Here is a 19404-nt window from a genome sequence, read left to right on the forward strand (position 1 = left end):
TCATCTTCCCTTCAGGAGTCGATAAAATAAAGTAGCAGTTAAATACAGGGGTTGATATAACCAACACCCACCCTTCAGTTTTCTGGTCTTGTGACTATTACTGAGTTATCAAGGAAGCTTCAGTGTGTCTGTGTGTCTCCCCAACACTGCTTGACAACCATTGTTGGAGTGTTTACATCCCTATAACCTAGCAGTTTGGTAAAAGAGACTGACAGAATCAATAAACACCCTCCCCTCAATTTGCTGGTCTTGTAACTATTACTGAATCATTAAAGAAACTTCTACAGAATGGTTTCTCCCTCCTAGAAATAGATGGTAAATTTAACCGAAATCCTACTTTAAGCATTAGGAAAAAGAAGGGACTCATTGAATAACATATTTCTGGGTATCCCAAGACAGGATGGTCCTGGTTGGGTGGAATATGATTTTTTTCAGTGCCAGTCTGATAAGGTCCTAGAAGATTAGAGGACGACCTGACACTCAACAACAACTGTTATTAAATTTATATGTTATCATACTACTACTACTACTAGTATTGTTTCTAACACACCACAACCACTACTATTATCATCACCGCTATTACCACCACCTCTTCCACAACTTCTACCACCATCACCACTCCTGTCACCATCACAAATACTACCTCAAATACACTTGCTACTACTAACACCACCACCACCACCACCACCACCACTACTACTACTAATACTACTACTACTAAATGACAATTGCAACCACAATACCAAGCTACTACTACTACCACCACCACTGCTACTCTAATCACAATCAATCAATCAATAGCAATCACCACCAGTACTGCTGCTGCTGCTGCTGCTATATCAACAGGGGAAACGAGATCAATAATCAATAAACTACTATTGCTAAAACCACTACATCAACAACTGCTGCTGCTACAGTAACTACCACTATTACTGCTGCTGCTGCTACTACTACTACTACTACTACTACTACTGCTGCTGCTGCTGCTGCTGCCACTATTATTTACTATTGGCAAATGAAACAGCCTCTTTGTGGTTGCTTGACCTGCTAGAAATAGCAGCTAAAGTCTCTCTGATATAAAAAAAAAAAGAGTGAAAGGCATGCAATGGCTAACATGGTTCTGGATGCATGGCACTTGATTAATAGTTGGAATGGTCATGGCCAGAATGTCTTTGTTGGTTAGAGGTCTGCTAAAGCAAGGCTGACCAATTTGTAGGTAAACAATGGTTACCATTACAATTCAACATATGGACCAGGACACATGCTTGTGGGGGATGTATGTATTAACCCTCAGTACATGACTGGTATTTTATTACCTTCAGATGGACGAAAGACTAAGTCAGCTAGAGTAGGATTTGAACTTGGGATTTAAAGAACCATGACCATTTAGTGTCTGTTTTCCATGAATTGGAGAGTTTGACAGGAACTGGGAAGGCCAAGGGCTGCCCCAAGGTTCCCTTGTCTATTTTGGCAGGGTTTCTACAGCTGGATGCCCTTCCTAATGCCAGCCACTTTACAAAGTGTGCTGGGTACTTTTAACGCGGGACCAGCACTGACAGGGTTCTCAAGTACCATGCAAGACAAAAAGGGTAAAACATCTTCACAGGGAGGCGGGGTGGCTTTGTGCCAGTCAAGAGATTAAAAATATAGAGCAGTGGTTCCCAAAGTGGGTGGTATTACCCCCCTGGGGGTGGGGGAAAGTTCCAAGGGGGCGTTGAAGAAAAGTTGGATGATAATGGGGGGAGGGAGTCATGTAAAAAACAACAAAATAATGGGTTTATTAGGTTAAGTTTTCTTTGGGAAAACCAGTTGCTTTGAATTTGCTCCAGAAAGAGGTCTCTGTTTGTGATGGTTAGTTGGGGTGGGGTCGCTAGAAATGTGGCCTAGGTTTCAAGGGGGTGGCAGCCTGAAAAAGTTTGGAAACTACTGGTATAGAGAGACAGAGGTAGGTGCTCAGCTGTAAATACACGGATTAACCAAGTTGAATAAGAAGGGAGAGTAAGTTGGAGAGTAAGATAAGGAAAACATTAGTGAGAAAGGTGATGACAAAGATGTGTTGGGATGTGCCCTTGGGGGATATTTACATGGCATTTTGAGCAATGCTCTGCTAACTCCGTGATTCAATACCATAATATATTATCTTAGAAGGCGGCAAGCTGGCAGAAATGTTAGCATGCTGGGCAAAATGCTTAGCGGTATTTCGTCTATCTTTATGTTCTGAGTTCAAATTCCGCTCGGGTTGACTTTGCCTTTCATCCTTTCGGGGTTGATAAATTAAGTACCAGTTGCATACTAGGGCCAATCTAATCAACTCCCCCCCCCACCAAATCTCAGGCCTTGTGTCTGTAGTAGAAAAGTAGAAATGAAGGACACATTGAATACTACAGTTTCATATAGACTATGCCCTGAGAAAATCAGAGGGTTGGAATTTCTTTAATTAAAAGCCTGCTCAATCAGGGCTGGCTTGGGCTACATACCAACAACAGTAACAACTGCTATTAAAATATACCAATCCCTTTCACTACATGCTCCAGTCCAACCCATGACAGCATGTAAAAAGGAATGATAAACCTCCATGCTATCATTTGACAACTGGTGTTGGTTTGTTTATGTCCCTATAACTTAGCAGTTCAGCAAAAGGGAACAATAGAATTAGTACCAGACTTTAAATAGATAAAAATAGCATAAAAATAACCCTAGAGTTGTTTTATTTAAATAAATCCTTCAAGGCAGTGCTCCAGAATGGTCATGGTCCAGTGATTGAAACTAGTAAAAGGACACAAACAGAATCGGTTCTACTTCTACGATGATCGGCAGCAAATGTTTTCCATCTCTAATCCTCCTGAGATTAGCTAAGCAGGCTCTCACAGATCTGTTGCAGATAAAGCACAGATCCCTTGACATACCTCACAACCCTCCCAACTGGCTTCGTCCGTGGCTGCTGCATAGCTTAAAGATAGCACACACACACACACATACACATACACACACACACACACACACACGCACACAGTTTAGAGGACAGCATGCATCATAACCAAAAGTAATGTCTACAGAAGGACAACCAGGAATGCAAAGAATGCTTCTATGCATGCCATGTTCTACAAGTTCCTTTGTCTTGCAAAGGGCAGCTAGGACTTCCACCAACTTTGCACATTTGGCCAAAATGGTTTTGAAAATATTCCTGCAACAGATAAACCCATAGCATTTCCTTACTTCAAAACCTGCACCACTCTATCTTTCTGTCTATCTATCTGTCTGTCTGTCTATTCTATCTATCTATCTGCCTATCTGTCTGTCTATCTATCTATCTGCCTATCTATCTATTTGTCTATCTATCTATCTATCCATCCGTCTGTCTATCTATCTATCTGCCTATCTATCTATTTGTTTATCTATCTATCTATCCATCCGTCTGTCTATCTATCTATCTGCCTATCTATCTATTTGTTTATCTATCTATCTATCTATCTATCTATCTATCTATCTATCTATCTATCTATCTATCTATCTATCTATCTATCTATCTCTATCTATCTATCTATCTATCTATCTATCTATCTATCTATCTATCTATCTATCTGTCTATCTGTCTGTCTATCTGTCTGTCTGTCTATCTATCTATCTCACATGCACACACACACACATACATGACCTAATTGCTTCAAAGCCAACAGTCCCACCTCTCTCTCTCTCTCTCTCTCTCTCTCTCTCTCTCTCTCACACATTGGTTCAATGGATTTTCTACGACTGGGATGCCTCTCCTGTCACCAACTCTTATAGTCACCTCTTACAACAGACATGGAGACGCATTCACAAAGACCATTGGAGATCTACACCAGTAAAAAATGGCATTATTTGTGAAGAGAAAAGTTGTATGTTATTGTGAGAAAAGTCCTTGAAGTTTTGGACGAAGTTCTCTTTGGGTGGAACGGATGCAGTGAAGAACAACAGAAAATGGTAATGAATAAGTTTCTGTAGTAACACAGGACAGGAGTATTTGAGGAAGAGAATCAGTTTGAGGGGGGGGGTGAGAAAGGGCAAGGTTGAAAGATTGATAGAGAAGAAGATTGTGATGGAAAAGGAGAGTTAAAATAGGAAGGAGAGGAAGGGTTTATTGGTGAGTTGGAAGGGAGAGTATTTTGTTTTCATTTTTGGGGAGCCCACTGACCCCAGAAAACAGCTTATCAATAGCATTGTCTTCACATCTGGCATTCTGTCATTCTGTCAGCTACAAGGAGAAGGGTTTCCAGTTGATCAGCTTCAAGGAAAAGCCGGCTCATGAAATTAATGGGAAGGAGGGTCAATTAATTAGTTTTAATTATAATTTTATTTAACATATTCCGCTCTCAGATTCACACACTTATTGCAGCGGGCCTTCAATGTTTCTAAGCCCTGTAGAAGAACTCAGAAGCTTGGGCCTCCAACCAGGCTCTCACAATACACTTAAACCCGGGAACTTTTCAGCCCTTGCCTCGTATATCATCATCGTCGTTTAACGTTCATTTTCCATGCTAGCATGGGTTGGACGGGTCGACCGGGGTCTGGGAAGCCAGGAGGCTGCACCAGGCTCCAATCTGATCTGGCGAGGTTTCTACAGCTGGATGCCCTTCCTAACACCAACCACTCCGTGAGTGTAGTGGGTGCTTTTTACGTGCCACCGGCACAGGTGCCAGGGGAGGCTGACAACGGCCACGATCGGTTGGTGTTTTTTATGTGCCACTGGCACAGAAGCCAGTCAAGGTGGTGCTGGCATCGGCCACATGTGGATGGTGCTTTTTACGATATATATATATATATATATATATAAAATATTATTCGAGACAAAACCACTATTTTGCAAAACAAACAAGGAAAGACTTAATCAATACATATATATATATATATATATATATATATGAGTGTGTGTGTGTACTCATGAGAGGGTGCTGAAAAGTTCCTGGTTTGGGGTCAAAGAAAATAAAAAGAGGATCAGTTAATTAGGATTTTATTCAACATATTCCCCTCTTAGACTCACACACTTATTGCAGTGGTCCTTCAGTTTTGACTAAACTATGCAAAAGAACTCCAACCAGGCCTTTGGTGAAACTCCTAAAGCCAGGAACTTCTCAGCACCACCTCATATATATATATATATATAATATATATATATATATATATATTAAATATTCAATAATTATAAACATAATTATAATCAGGGGTCAGCTAATTGCTTCACCATGCACCGAATTTAGAAATAGAGTTAAAATGCTTTTTCTGCTACAATAGAGAAGGTTATATTAACGTACCGAACTACTTGGTAAAATTATTAATTATTAATCAATTAATTGATTAATGAATTAATTAATTTTACTCTTTTATTATTATTATTGCAGCGTGCAATTGTTTTCGTTCCAGCACACGATCTCAGATCAAATCACTTGCTATGCGAGTACATCTCCGTAATTATTATTATTTATATATATATATATATACACATATACATATATATATACATATACATATATATATATACATATACATATATATATATACATATACATATATATATACATATACATATATATATACATATACATATATATATATATACATATACATATATATATACATATACATATATATATACATATACATATATATATATACATATACATATATATATATACATATACATATATATATATACATATACATATATATATATACATATACATATATATATATACATATACATTATATATATACATATACATATATACATATACATATATACATATACTATATATATATATACATATACATATATATATACATATACATATATAATACATATACATATATATACATATACATATATATATACATATACATATATATATACAATATATATAATACATATATATATACATATACATATATATATATATACATATATATATACATATATATATATATATATATATATATTATATATACACATATACATATACATATATAATATATCATCATCATCATCATCATCGTTTAACATGATGATGATGATGATGATATACTATATAATACTATCATATATATATACATATACATATATATATACATATCATATATATATACATATATAATATATATATATATATATATATATATATATATATATATATATAAATATACACACACAAGGGTGGTGCTGAAAAGTTTTGGGTTTTAGGTAAAAGAAAATAGAGGAGGATCAGTTAATTATGATTTTACTGACCCTATTCCTCTCTCAGATTCACATACTTATTGCAGTGGCCCTTCAGTTTTTCCTAAGCCCTGTAAAAGAACTCAGAACGCTGGGCCTCCAGCCAGGCGTTTTGCGATACTTTTAAAGCTACCAACTTTTCAGCACCCCCCTTGCATACATATGTGTACATGTGTGTGTGTGTGTGTGTGTGTGTGTGTGTGTGCTTGTTCCACCATCACTACTAAACAACTGGCGTCAGTTTGTTTATGTCCCTGTAACTGAGTGGTTCAACAAAAGATATGAATAGAATAAGCACCAGACTTTAAAATAAGTCCTGGAATCAATTTGTTTGATGAAAACTCCTTCAAAGCAGTGCTCCAGCATGGCTCCTGTCCAACGAGTAAAAGAAACACACACACACACACACACACACACATACACACAAGGACCATGCTTATATACAGATAGTGGACCGTGAGCTAATAGCTTGCATGTTCTCATTGAATACAGAGGTAAACAATTTCATGGTAAAAAACATGTGGCTACACATGGCGTATGCACACATGTGGGCACCAACATGCACTGACATGCAAATGTATACAAAGCCAACATGTTCAGCCTTGCTTTCTTCCTCCCTCTCCTGGTCACTTTTATTCTCTCTCTCCCTCCCCCTCTTTCTCCCTTTTTCTCTCTCTCCACCTCCAGCGCACCCCTTGCTCTGTTTTACCTTCTCTTCCTTTCAGCCTCAGTATATATATATAATGGAGAAATTGCACGAAATGTATAAATGGATGATGAGTAAAGCGCCGGTACAGTTTCGATTCCCTGTTGTTATCCGTAGATTTATTGCAGGGACTTCGAAGTGGAGGTTGGGGTAACAGTATTAATAAAATAGGAGATGGAATGTGTAATAGACTTTATTGGGTACAACACATGTTTCTACCTGTTCTGGGTCTCTTCAGGTACATCAATAAAAAGTCTCGCTAGAGATTTTCTGATTCGGTTTTACGTACCGCTATATGTCCATCAACTTATATGTATAATATATATATATATATATATATATATATATATATATATATATATATATGCATGTATATATATATATATATATATATATATATAAACATACATATATTTTTATAAAAGTACTTTCTATAGTATTTCCAAAGTGCAAATCCCAAGTTAGGCGAACAGATTGTAAAATAAGTTATTTATAATTATATATACACACACACACACACATATATGTAATACATATACGCACATGCATATCTTTCTCTCAAATATATATATATATACATACACACACAAATATAGATATAATTCCTTCAAGAAATCCCGGATAAATTTCCTACACGCAGATATGTCTGCATAAACAAAAGCTCTCAACTCGAGTTGGCAATGGTGTCTGATTCCTGATATGAATGGCTCTGCCAGGTGGTGCTATTAAGTTAGACATGGCCAGGGTCAATGCTGGCCGAAGCCTATCAAAGTATCAAAGTATCCATATGTGCACATAGATACATCACTTATATGCACACATACATACGCATTATATATATATAATGTATGTATGTATGTACAAGGACATAAACATATATAGACACACATATATAAAGATATATACACACACACATATATAAACATACTCACACACATATACATACATAGTCGTGGCCAATGCCAGTGCCATCTGACTGGCACTCATAGCGGTTGCATGTAAAAAGCACCACCTGACTGTTGGGCCTCATGGTGGCAGTGACCAAGACCTTTGGCAATATACTGTGCTCGTGTTGACCTGTCAAGCCAAGTGATACCGTGGCCGATGCCAGTGTTAGGTCAATGGCACCTGTGCCAGTGGCATGTAAAAAGCACCCACTACACCCTCGAAGTGGTTGGCATCAGGAAGGGCACCCAGCCATAGAAACCTTGCCAAAACAGATTGGAACCTGATGCAGCCACCTGGCTTACAAGTTTCCAGTCAAACCGTCCAACCCATGCCAACATGGAAAGCTAAATGTGAAATGACGGGTGATGATACTCACACACAGAGAGAGGAATAAACGATGAAGGCTCATCGAATAAAACAAACCACCAACACATAATCATAAAAGCCATTAATACGAGACAAACAGAACAAGGAGTGAAACACGAGCTACGACAATAATATTATCATCTCTCTCTCTCTCTCTCTCTTCTCTCTCTCTGTCTGTCTGTCTCTCTCTCTCTCTCTTTCCTCTTGTTTCCTGTCTTGTGCCCCCAACAACCAAACAGACAACAATAGCCCATAACTCAGCCTCTTTCGACCTCATCACATTCTTCACATCTTCATGCAACTGCATAGTTGACTTCCTCCTTGCTGTTATGTCTAGTGTAATCATTCTCACAGCCTCTCCTCCCTCCCTCCCTCCCTCTCTCTCTCTCTCTGAGAACCAAACAGATAATGGCAGCCAAAGCCGCTGCTTCTTTCTTCTTTCTTCTTTCTTCTTCTTCTTCTTCTTCTTCCTCCAGTGCTGCTATTTAACCAGCCGTCACTGCTGCTAGGTTGTGCAGATGTGTATGCACTTCAATGCAACTTTTCTATCTCTCCTTCTGCAACAAACGCATCTCCCTTTCTCTCTCCATCACAATTGCTCTCCATTTCTCTCTCTCTCTGCTGATATTTCCCTCCTTCCCTCTCACTCATTCTTGTCTTTCTCACTTTCTCTTTCTCTCTCTAGCTTTTTAGTTTTCTTTCTCCCCCTCTCTCTCTCACTTTCCCCCTAACACTTTCCTTCTCTCTCCCTCTCTCATTCTCTCTTTCCTTCACTTCTCCATTTCCCTCCCTCCCTCTCTCCTCATCACTTATTCTTCCAAAATATTTCCTTTCTTAATCATTCTTTCCCCCCCCCACCACCACCACACCATTTTTACTCCCTCCCTCCCTCATATTTCTCTCTTAATCTCTCTTAATTCTTTCCTTTTTTTCTTTATGCTCTGCTACTACCATCCACTCCCCCCCACCTCGCCCTCCCCACTCTCTCCCACTCTCCCTCTCTCCGCACTCAATCCTCCTCTCCTGTGCTGCTGGCTTCAAATATTCCATTCGGCAAACTACTTGTTCGATCCAGCGAACTGCTTGCTTCTCACCTCCATTCCTCACTGCAAACATTCCAACTGATGACGACGACGACGATCAGGATGTTGTTGATGATGATGCTGATGATGATGCTGATGATGGTCGATTGTGTCGATATTCACGATGATGATGATGATGTTTATTTTGATGACAACGATGACGACGATGATGATGATGACTGTGATGATGGTTGATGACATTAATGATGACGATGATGATGGTGGTGGTGGTAATGGTGAGGATGGTAATGATGATGATGATGACTATAATGATGACGATGATGATGATGATGCAGATGATGGTGGTGATGAGTAGTTTCATGTCAGTAGTGGTTGTGTTAGCGAGTGCTTTAAAGATGGTGGAGAGTGGACTTACATTGTTGCTCCTGTTGTTGTTGTTTAACCCCAGGCCGGACTTGACTGAACAAACCTATGATCATAAGACATTCTCACCATGACCATCAACACATTCATAGTAGAAATATACCTTGGACTACATCATCCAATATCTTCCTTTCTTTTCTCAAGACAATAAAGTAAGATTTGAGGGATATTGAGCTGTTATTTCTAGCGGGTGCAGTAACTACATTAGATACAGCTTGGTATCTTGTTGTTCAGTATCGTTTTTGTTTAGCCCTAGGTCATCCCTGATCAAGCAGGTCTATGATCCACCAGCTTTAACCATTACAACTCTTCTTGAGTTATCTAAGACTACTTTGTGTATCCTTCCTATTTTAAAGGAAAAACAGTGGAAGGAGGTGTCATTTGAGGATGATTTGGCTGCTATTTCTCGGTTGATTGACCACATTGAAGCAACCAGTTATTTACAGTGCTGGCTAATTATGATGGCGGTTTGGCTGCTATTTCTAGCTGGTGAGGCAACCACATTGAAGCAACCAGTTATTCATAGTGCTGGCTGGCTTCGATAGTGATTTGATGGTGAATTGTCTGCTATTTCTAGTTGATCAAGTCACCACATTGATGGTGATGTTAATGGTATACATAACGATATCTTTATTATTAGCAATGGTGATGCTGCTGTCGATGATTACGGGGGGGGGTGTCAACGTTGTTGGTGACAACGGCCAGAATGGTAGAATTATTAATGAAGGACACAACAGTAACGCTGCTGCTGCTGCTATCTCGTAGTGTTACTATTGGTGACTATGAGAATGGTGGTGGCATTTCTGCTCATGCCAAATATTCATTGGTAGCAATGGTAGTGATGACAATGGCAGTGTTGATAACAGACATGCCACCCGGGGGGGGGGGATGATTATAATAATGTTGGTGATAGAATCAATGTATACAGATACACAACAGCAGCAGCAGCAGTTTGTATTTTTTTGTTTGTTTGTCTTTTTAGGAGAGAGTCTCTTACAAGATGGTGACGAATCGCATAAACGCCATCAGTGGCAAGAAAGAATAGGAATGTGTGGTGTTCATACATTTCTATATCAATCCATTTGGCAGAATAATGGAAAATTGGTTCCAACTGTGGCCATGCTGGGGTACCACCTTGAAGGGCTTTAGTTAAATTGACCACAGAACTTAATGTTCTTTTTTTTCTATTAGATGTCTTATTTATTCAATTCTTTGACAGGTGTTATTTTCCGTTCCGCAGGGTGTCCGACAATCACCTTGCTCACCAAGCAAGCTTGATGGGGTTGCCAGTTTAGTCGCTGATGACCTGATCATGCAACAGGTTGTACTGGGTTACATGTTACCAGTAGCACTCAATAGCGACCTGACAGAACTACCGTGTAGTCAACGGCCAATTCAACAAGTACCTTGTTGCGATGAAGTGCCTGTGTGCTCCAATGACCCAGAGAGCTCTGCTGGAGGGAGAGAAATATTCAGGCAGGTCTTACCAGGCCAGACAGGTCGAAGGGTAGGAGACAGACAAAACCTTAACGGCAACAAATCAAAACGTCGGCAGCAGGGCATGGATTTAGTTTTTGGCAGGACCTAACAGATCAGATTCCTGGCTTTGAACTAGCAGGATGTCATCCAGAGAACCTTGAATACAAGACAACCAATGAGACCCTAATATTCCTAGTTAGATGGAAACTGCGGGATCACGTGGAGCAGTACCCTGTGACTCCTATAGCATGCACAACCGAAACCCCATGAATAGGAGCGTCCTATGGGAAGACTTAGATGAGATGATGAGATTTATTCAATTGGATGTTTTTTGTCAAACCACTATGTTATAGGGATGTAAACAAACCAATACCGTTTGTCAAATGGTGGTAGAGTGGGTACAAATACAGAGACATCAGCATCATTCACTGTCCCTTTTCCATGCTGGCATGGGTTGGATGGTTTGACAGGATCCAAAGAGTCAAAGGGCTGGGCCAAGCTCTAGTGTCTGCTTTCACAGGGTTTCTACTGCTGGATGCCCTTCCCAAACACTAATCATTTCACAGAGTGAACTGGGGCACTTTTTTCATGGTGTTAACACTGGTGAACTCGCCAAATACTCATAAGGCCCCCTTCAACTGAAGGGCTTCCACACAGCAGAGGGGGACTAAACCCAGGTAGATCTTCCTTTAGAAAACTGACATCAAATACCAGAGACACTGGAAGAGGACTGTATAGGTGTTGTTCTGTATTTATCCGTCAAATGTAAATAATGTAAATAATGTACAGTAGTTTTATTAAATATAAGTTATATTGCATTGTACAGGTGCACACATGGTTGTGTGGTTAAGAAGTTTGCTTCCCAGCCACATGGTTCTGGGTTCAGTTCCACTGCATGATACCTTGGGAAAGTGTCTTCCTACTATGGTCCTGCATCAACCAAAGCCTTGTGAATGGAATTGATAGAGGGAGACTTGCAAGTTGCAATGAAAGAACTTTTGACAACCAAAAACTGTTTCATCAAATTAAACAAACAATTGATTAGTTAACTGGATATTTAACCATTTGACTAAGAATAAAGGAGTGGAATTGAGTCAGTGTGTCATCATCATCATCATCATCATTGTTTAACGTCCGCTTTCCATGCTAGCATGGGTTGGACGATTTTGACTGAGGGTTGGTGAACCAGACGGCCGCACCAGGCTCCAATCTTGATCTGGCAGAGTTTCTACAGCGTGTGTTAATTATATTGGTTAGTTTGTTAATTATATTGACTCTCCTTAGACACAACAAAATTTCTTTTCAACACCTTTCAATGCCGTGTATGCTAGAAAGCTTGCAAATCTAAGGGAGGCCTCAAAAGACATTTTAAGATCCACAAAGAACAGAACTTCACTGCAGTTCTTGCTGGTCCAAACCAGCCGTGCAATCTATGTGGGTGTCTTTCCAATACATTGTCTGGTTTAAAAAGCCACATCAGTCGCCATGATGAATCTAAGGTGTAAGTAGAAGAAGGGGTCAGACTCTGCAGAAGGAGTAGACAACCACTGTGTGTGTGTGTGTGTTTATATCTACTTGTCTTGACATTACGTGATGGTTGTAAATAAGTATCACCATCATACAAGCAGTGTCGTTCATTTCAAAATTCTGCAAAAACATGTCCAACCATGGAGGAGGGGGGGGATATTACCTTACTTGGAAACAGGTGAGGGTTGGTGACTGGAAAGGTATCCAGCTGTAGAAAATGTACCTCAATAAATACCCTCTGACCCATGCAAGCATGGAAAAGTGAGCATTAACATGATGACAACAATGATGATGAGGATGATGATGAGGTGGATGAAGTAATCCTCCAATTCAATGGGGGAGATATTGTGCTGGTCGGCCAAATGATAGGATTGGAGATGAAAAGAAAATCCAGAATTTCTGGAGACTTGGATTGTGTCAGTTAAGGACACAGTTAACCCTTTCGATACCAACCTGGCTGAAAGCACCTCTGCCTCTGTAGTACAAATGTCTTGTTTTCAAAAGTTCTGCATCAAAATCTTCCACCAAACCTTAGTCACAATTTATGTTCCTAACATTAGCTTAATGATAATTTAAGTTATTTTACTAAATTCTTTGTTCTATTTAAAATTAATTGAAAGAAACTCACAACATCTCAACAGAAATAATGGTAACAGAATGGTTAAAAGAGATAATTCAGAATGAAAGTAATTGAGACATCTGCGTAGGGTGGAAGTGCTGTCAACTAAGGTTTCCCTATTGAGTTTACGCCTGCTCTATACTTTCATATAAGGTGCTGCAAACATGCTTGAAAGAAGAGCTGTTCTCTGCGCGTGCACACACTCACACACACACACATGTACACAAACAAATGCAGACACATGCAATACACCTATGCACTTATACACGCATCTTCTCATTATGCCGTGTTCACTGTTCCTACATTTGAAGTCAGCTGAACTTTGAAGAATCATGCTTGCCACCACAGACTCTATTTCTTTGTCAGCTGAAGGATATACCTGGATCCTTATCCGTCCATGTAGCTCCCTACCTGTCTGTCTATCCATCTCTGTATGTATCTATCTATTTCTTTCTCTAAGTAAAGAGGGAATCATCATTCAGATGCCGCCATCATCATCGTCATCATCATTGTCATCATCATCATCACAATCATCTCCCACAGCCACCTGCTGCTCTAGTGATAGCCAACACTTGATTAACTTACAACAACATACCTGACATTCCCAAGAAGTGTCAGAAACACAAAATATCTTTACTGATATCCATTTTCATTGTCACTGCCCTTTTAAATCTTATATACATACATACATATATATATATACATACATACATACATATATATATATGTATATATATATATGTATATATATATATATATATATATATATATATATATATATATATATATATATATACATATATATATATATATACATATATATATATATATACATACATATATATACATACATACATATAATATATATACATACATATAATATATATATATATATATATATGTATATATATATATATTATATATATATATATATATATATTATATATATATATGTATGTATGTATATATATGTATGTATATATATACAGACATAAATACATACACACACACACACTTTATGTGTGTATATATACATATAAATATATACATACATATACATATATATGTGTATGTATATATGGAGTGTGTGTGTGTGTCACTGGAACTCTTGCTCACTATTAAGTAGAACAAAGCCAGGCATTCTTTTATGTGCGAGTGTGTGTGTGTGCGCGTGCGAAGAGATAGATAGATAGAGAGAAGCAGGCAGAGTAGCTGAGTGCTGTCACAAGGTTTACTGAACGTAATGTGCAAGGTAAACTTGTATATCCTTCATAAAATAACAGCCATATGTTTAATTTACATTATATACAATATTTACAAGTGGACCAGAAAATTTGAGAGAGAGAGAGAAAGTGGCAGATATAGGAGAGAAGTGTGTTAGTAGAACACACTAAATATAATTTCGACTAAGAGTGTACGATTATGTTTAAATTGATATAGTTATGGTGTTTATCTTTCCTGATTTAATTCTGTCTTTGTCTGTGTTGGCACATTGTGCCATAGGTAAGTGTGGTTTGGTGAAATAGTTGAGATGCCAGAGCAGGAAGCGGGGGAAATTAGAAGAAAAGAAAAACCAAAAAGGAAACCCTTCGTCTTCCGTTGTCAGACAAAACATTTCCCTCCAATTGGCACTGGATGATGCCAATTTAGATAGGAATGGATAAGTGGAGAGATAACCAGAGTGGAATGAAGTGGAGGAGCCAAACGAACTGCCTGAAAGAAGGAAAGGACAAGACGCGGGGGGGGGGGAATCAGAAAGGTGGGCAGGAAACATTAAGATGTATAAAGGGACTCGTTACCAGTTCCCTCCGATTAAGATATATGTTTAATTAGTCAGGAAGGGATTTGAGAGTGAGAACATTTTTAATGTTTTGCACCCTAAGAATGACAGACATAAAGGATTTTAAATGGGAAAGAAGAGTGTTCATATAAGAAATAAGGTAACAGAAGAAAGGGGGTTGAAAGCAGCAGCCGTTTAGGAGAGAAATAAGGAAATGTTACGATGTACGGAATTGTTGAATTTGGAATGAGAGTGGGACAGTAAAATCTACGGGATTTGGGGGGGGGGAAACAAAGCAGCCAGGGGTGGGTTGGGGAGCTGCCAACGACTGAAGTTAGCTGAAGCATGGTTGGTGAGGTAATTAATGAGATAAATACAAGGAAAACAATTAGGGTCATTAGGGATAGTTGGTGAGACGTTGAAAGCAGGCCGAGAGATGGGTTCTGCGCTAGACCAACACTTAAACAGCGTAGAAGTGGGTGATATGACATGTCTGATGCAGAAATAATGTTAATAAATGGATGTAATGAGAAAGACAATGAGGTGAAAATGTAGAGGTCACAGACTGATGGTCACAAACAGATTGTCATAGACTTATGGACACAAACCAATGGTCACAAACTAATGGACACAGACTGAGGGACACAGACTGAGGGACACAAACCGATGGTCACAGACTGATGGACACAAACTAATGGACACAGACTGAGGGACACAGACTGATGGTCACAGACTGATGGTCATAGACTTATGGACACAAACCGAAGGTCACAGACCGATGGACACAAACTGATGGACACAAACTGACAGACACAGACTGATGGACACAAACCGATGGTCATAGACTGATGGACACAAACTGACGGTTGCAGACTGATGGTCATAGACTTATGGACACAAACCGATGGTCACAGACTGATGGACAAATTTTGAAACTTCTTGTGATCTTATGAAATTTAGTACAGAATAGATTTAAAATAGTTTATATACTGTTTTTTTCTTTTTTCTAGATGGCTATACAATCAGAGCCTCACCTAACCATATGCTTTGGTGGGGGGTGGGGATTTCAATGCTCAAATCTGTCCATATTATGCCACAATGGTAACAAATTAAGAATCTACTCAAGCACCAAAGTCTTTGAATGTGATCCTTGTCTTTTTCTCCCCATATACTGTTTTGCTCAAGAAGATGAAGACAACAAAGAAGATGACGAAAAAGATGATGAAGAAGAAATGGATAAGGTGATTCTAGAAAGATTGAAGAATAATAAATGAAAGGCACTGAATTAGTAGAACTGACATTTTTTCTCTGTTTTCTGTTGAAACCAAAGATTGAAAGAAATCGGTGCCAAGTTCTTTAGAACCAAAAAATACAATAGATAGAATCCGTGTGACATGCTTACCAAGAAATGAGTGAGGTGAGACTGACGGCAGAATAGAGGAATCAATATGATGTTCTGTTAAATGGTTCTTCTGTGGAGAGAAAGAAACAACCGTATTAAAAGCAAATAAATAAATATTGAAATAAATAAGTAAATAAAAATGTCACCATTGTTTCCAAAAATTCTAGCATGGTGGGTGGGAAGGAGGAGGACCTCCAAGATAATTACATTTTGTGGTTTTGTCTTTTTAGATTTTCTTTATTTTTTTTCTTGTACTTTTGTGCTCAATTGTTTTATTGTTTTTTCTTTGAGAATTGTCAACGATTTTTGTTTTTTATTCTTATTTATGTTGTGCTGCTGGCTGTGAGTGATGGAGATTAAAGTCAAAGAATTCACATTGTGAAAGATTATTATATGAGTGAGTGAGTGAGTGTGTGTGAGTGTGTGTGAGAGAGAGACAGAGAGAAAGAGAGAGAAAAAGAGAGAGAAAGAGAGAAAAAGTGAGAGAGAGAGTGTAAGAGTGCGAGAGAGGATGTGTGTGTGTGTGTGTGTGCATGAGAGACAGAGAGAAAGAGAGAGAAAAAGTGAGAGAGAGAGTGTAAGAGTGTGAGAGAGGGTGTGTGTGTGTGTGTGTATGTGTGTGCGTTTGTGCATGAGAGGGAGAGAGAAAGAGAGAGAGAGAAAAAGTGAGAGAGAGAGGGGGTGTGTGTGTGAAAGAGAGAGAAAGAGAAAGAGAGAGAGAGAGAGAAAAAAAGAGAGAGAAAGAGAAAAAAGCGAGAGAAAGAGAGAGAGTGTAAGAGTGCGAGAGAGGGTGTGTGTGTGTGTGTGTGTGTGTGGAGAGAGAGAGAGAGAGTGAGTGTAAGTGTGCGAGAGAGGGTGTATGTGTGAGTGTGTGTGTGTGTGAGTGTGTGTGTGTGTGTGTGTGGAGAGAGAGAGAGAGAGTGAGTGTAAGTGTGCGAGAGAGAGTGTGTGTGTGTGTGTGTATGAGTGTATCTGAACAGGAAGACAAAGGTTGAAGTCTTTAAGGTCTCTTGTCCCCTCTATTCTGCTCAATAGTTGTGAGAATTGGACATTGTCCAGGGTCCTTAGGAGTCACCTGAACTCTTTTGGAACCAGGACACTTTGCAAGATTATGAAATGGCCATTGATTGGATTTTGTATCCAGCCAAAGACTCCATGCAGAAACTGGAATGCATCCTGTTGTTTGTACCATGTGGTTAGCGGCAGTTCAGACTATTTGTCCATGTTGCTTGATTTCGCGAGTCGGACCCTGCTTATTGTGTTCCCCTTCAATGAGGATCTGTTTCGGCTGACAGCTTGTGCTAGTAGACCACATGCCACATGGTTGCGGCAGATGGAGAGGTATCTTGCAGAGATGGGGACTGACTTGGACTCTGCTCAATGGATCACTAGGGAGGACTCAGCGATATACTGACAAATGGGGAATGCACCAACATGCTGCAATGGTGTGAATGCCATACCTCACCTATATATATATATATATATATATATATATATATATATATAGTATATATATATATATATCAGAGACAAGTTAAAAATAATGGTCATTACATATAATTTCTTTATTAGAGCAAATGTGGCTCACAGTCGTTTCCAGTGGTCCTCATGTGTACATTACTGATAGGTTTACTCAATTGGTCTATTGATCAACTGGGGAAAATTGAATGACCTAAGAAAATCAATACTAGTTTCATGGCATTATATATATATGTATATATTTTTTTTTTTTTACGGAGTTTCTTGTCATGAAAGAAATGTTTCGATGCTTTGTTTATAATGATCAAAGGTTTGTTTTGGTCTTAAGTTCACTCCTTCCATTAAGTCGACATTACACATCCAGCGGATCATATATATACATACATATATATAAATATATATACATATATATATATACATACATATATATGATGGCCATCCACTCGTGACCGAGGAAGACCATTGCCAACCTTCAGGAACATTGTGCGCTCTAGGACTAACTTATATTTTGCATTTGAGGCTCCATTGGTGGCTAATGAGCCCTGCTCTTGACAAGCATACACGACTGCAAACATTGCAGACCAAGCTTTCCCCATTCACTATACGAGCCCTGCGCTTTTGTGCAGCTCACTTAAGTTCTTCATGCTGGATATGTGCTCTCTCAAAAGTGTCGATCCCCTCCTTAACCTGCTTCCTCCATCTGTGGCGATGACAGGCATTGTTCTCCCAGTCAGTGTCCTGCATATCACAGGCCTTTAATAAGGACTTGACACAGTTCTTAAATCGCAGCCTTGGTTTCTTCACATACATACATACATGTACATACACACATATACATACACACACACGCACACGCACATACACACACACATACATACACACACACACATAATAGATATAGCATCTCCTTTTATCTGCTGGTGCCATGTAAAAAGCACCCGGTCCACTCTGTAAAGTGGTTGGCATTAGAAAGGGCATCCAGCTGTGGAAACTATGCTGAAGCCAACATTGGGAGCTTGGTGCAGTCCCCTGGCCAATCCATGCCAGCACAGAAGAAGGATGTTAACACCCACACATCAAGCACCAATGGGAGGGACAAACACAGACACACACAGATATATACATATGTATGTGTATATATACATATGTATGTGTATATATATATATATATATATATATATATATATATATATACACACATACACACATACATAGCTATATATGTACATATATATATTTACATACATATATATCATGATGACGATGATCATACATACATACATACATATACACTTCATTAAAATGCATAGTACACTACCGCTGGTATTCGAGTCCCTTTTCTTTCCACCTTTTCACATTTATGGGCTTACTCTGTTATATATATATAA

The 19404-nt window shown here is 38.8% G+C and overlaps 1 protein-coding gene across 3 annotated transcripts in view; it reads right to left on the bottom strand.

Annotated features, from left to right (window-relative positions):
* The window catches only part of LOC115214212 (tetraspanin-18), a 224819-nt gene that overhangs the window by 93883 nt on the left and 111532 nt on the right, over nucleotides 1–19404 (bottom strand). For 2 of the 3 annotated variants that reach the window (XM_036504444.1, XM_036504443.1), the window contains exon 1: nucleotides 16538–16619. The gene's annotated coding sequence lies outside the window, so the exon portion shown is untranslated. Of the gene's footprint in view, nucleotides 1–16537; nucleotides 16620–19404 lie in introns of those variants that run through there. The other variant, XM_029783323.2, reaches the window with a different exon arrangement.

This window comes from Octopus sinensis, linkage group LG7, assembly GCF_006345805.1.
Source record: "Octopus sinensis linkage group LG7, ASM634580v1, whole genome shotgun sequence".
In the NCBI taxonomy this organism is placed as follows: domain Eukaryota; kingdom Metazoa; phylum Mollusca; class Cephalopoda; order Octopoda; family Octopodidae; genus Octopus; species Octopus sinensis.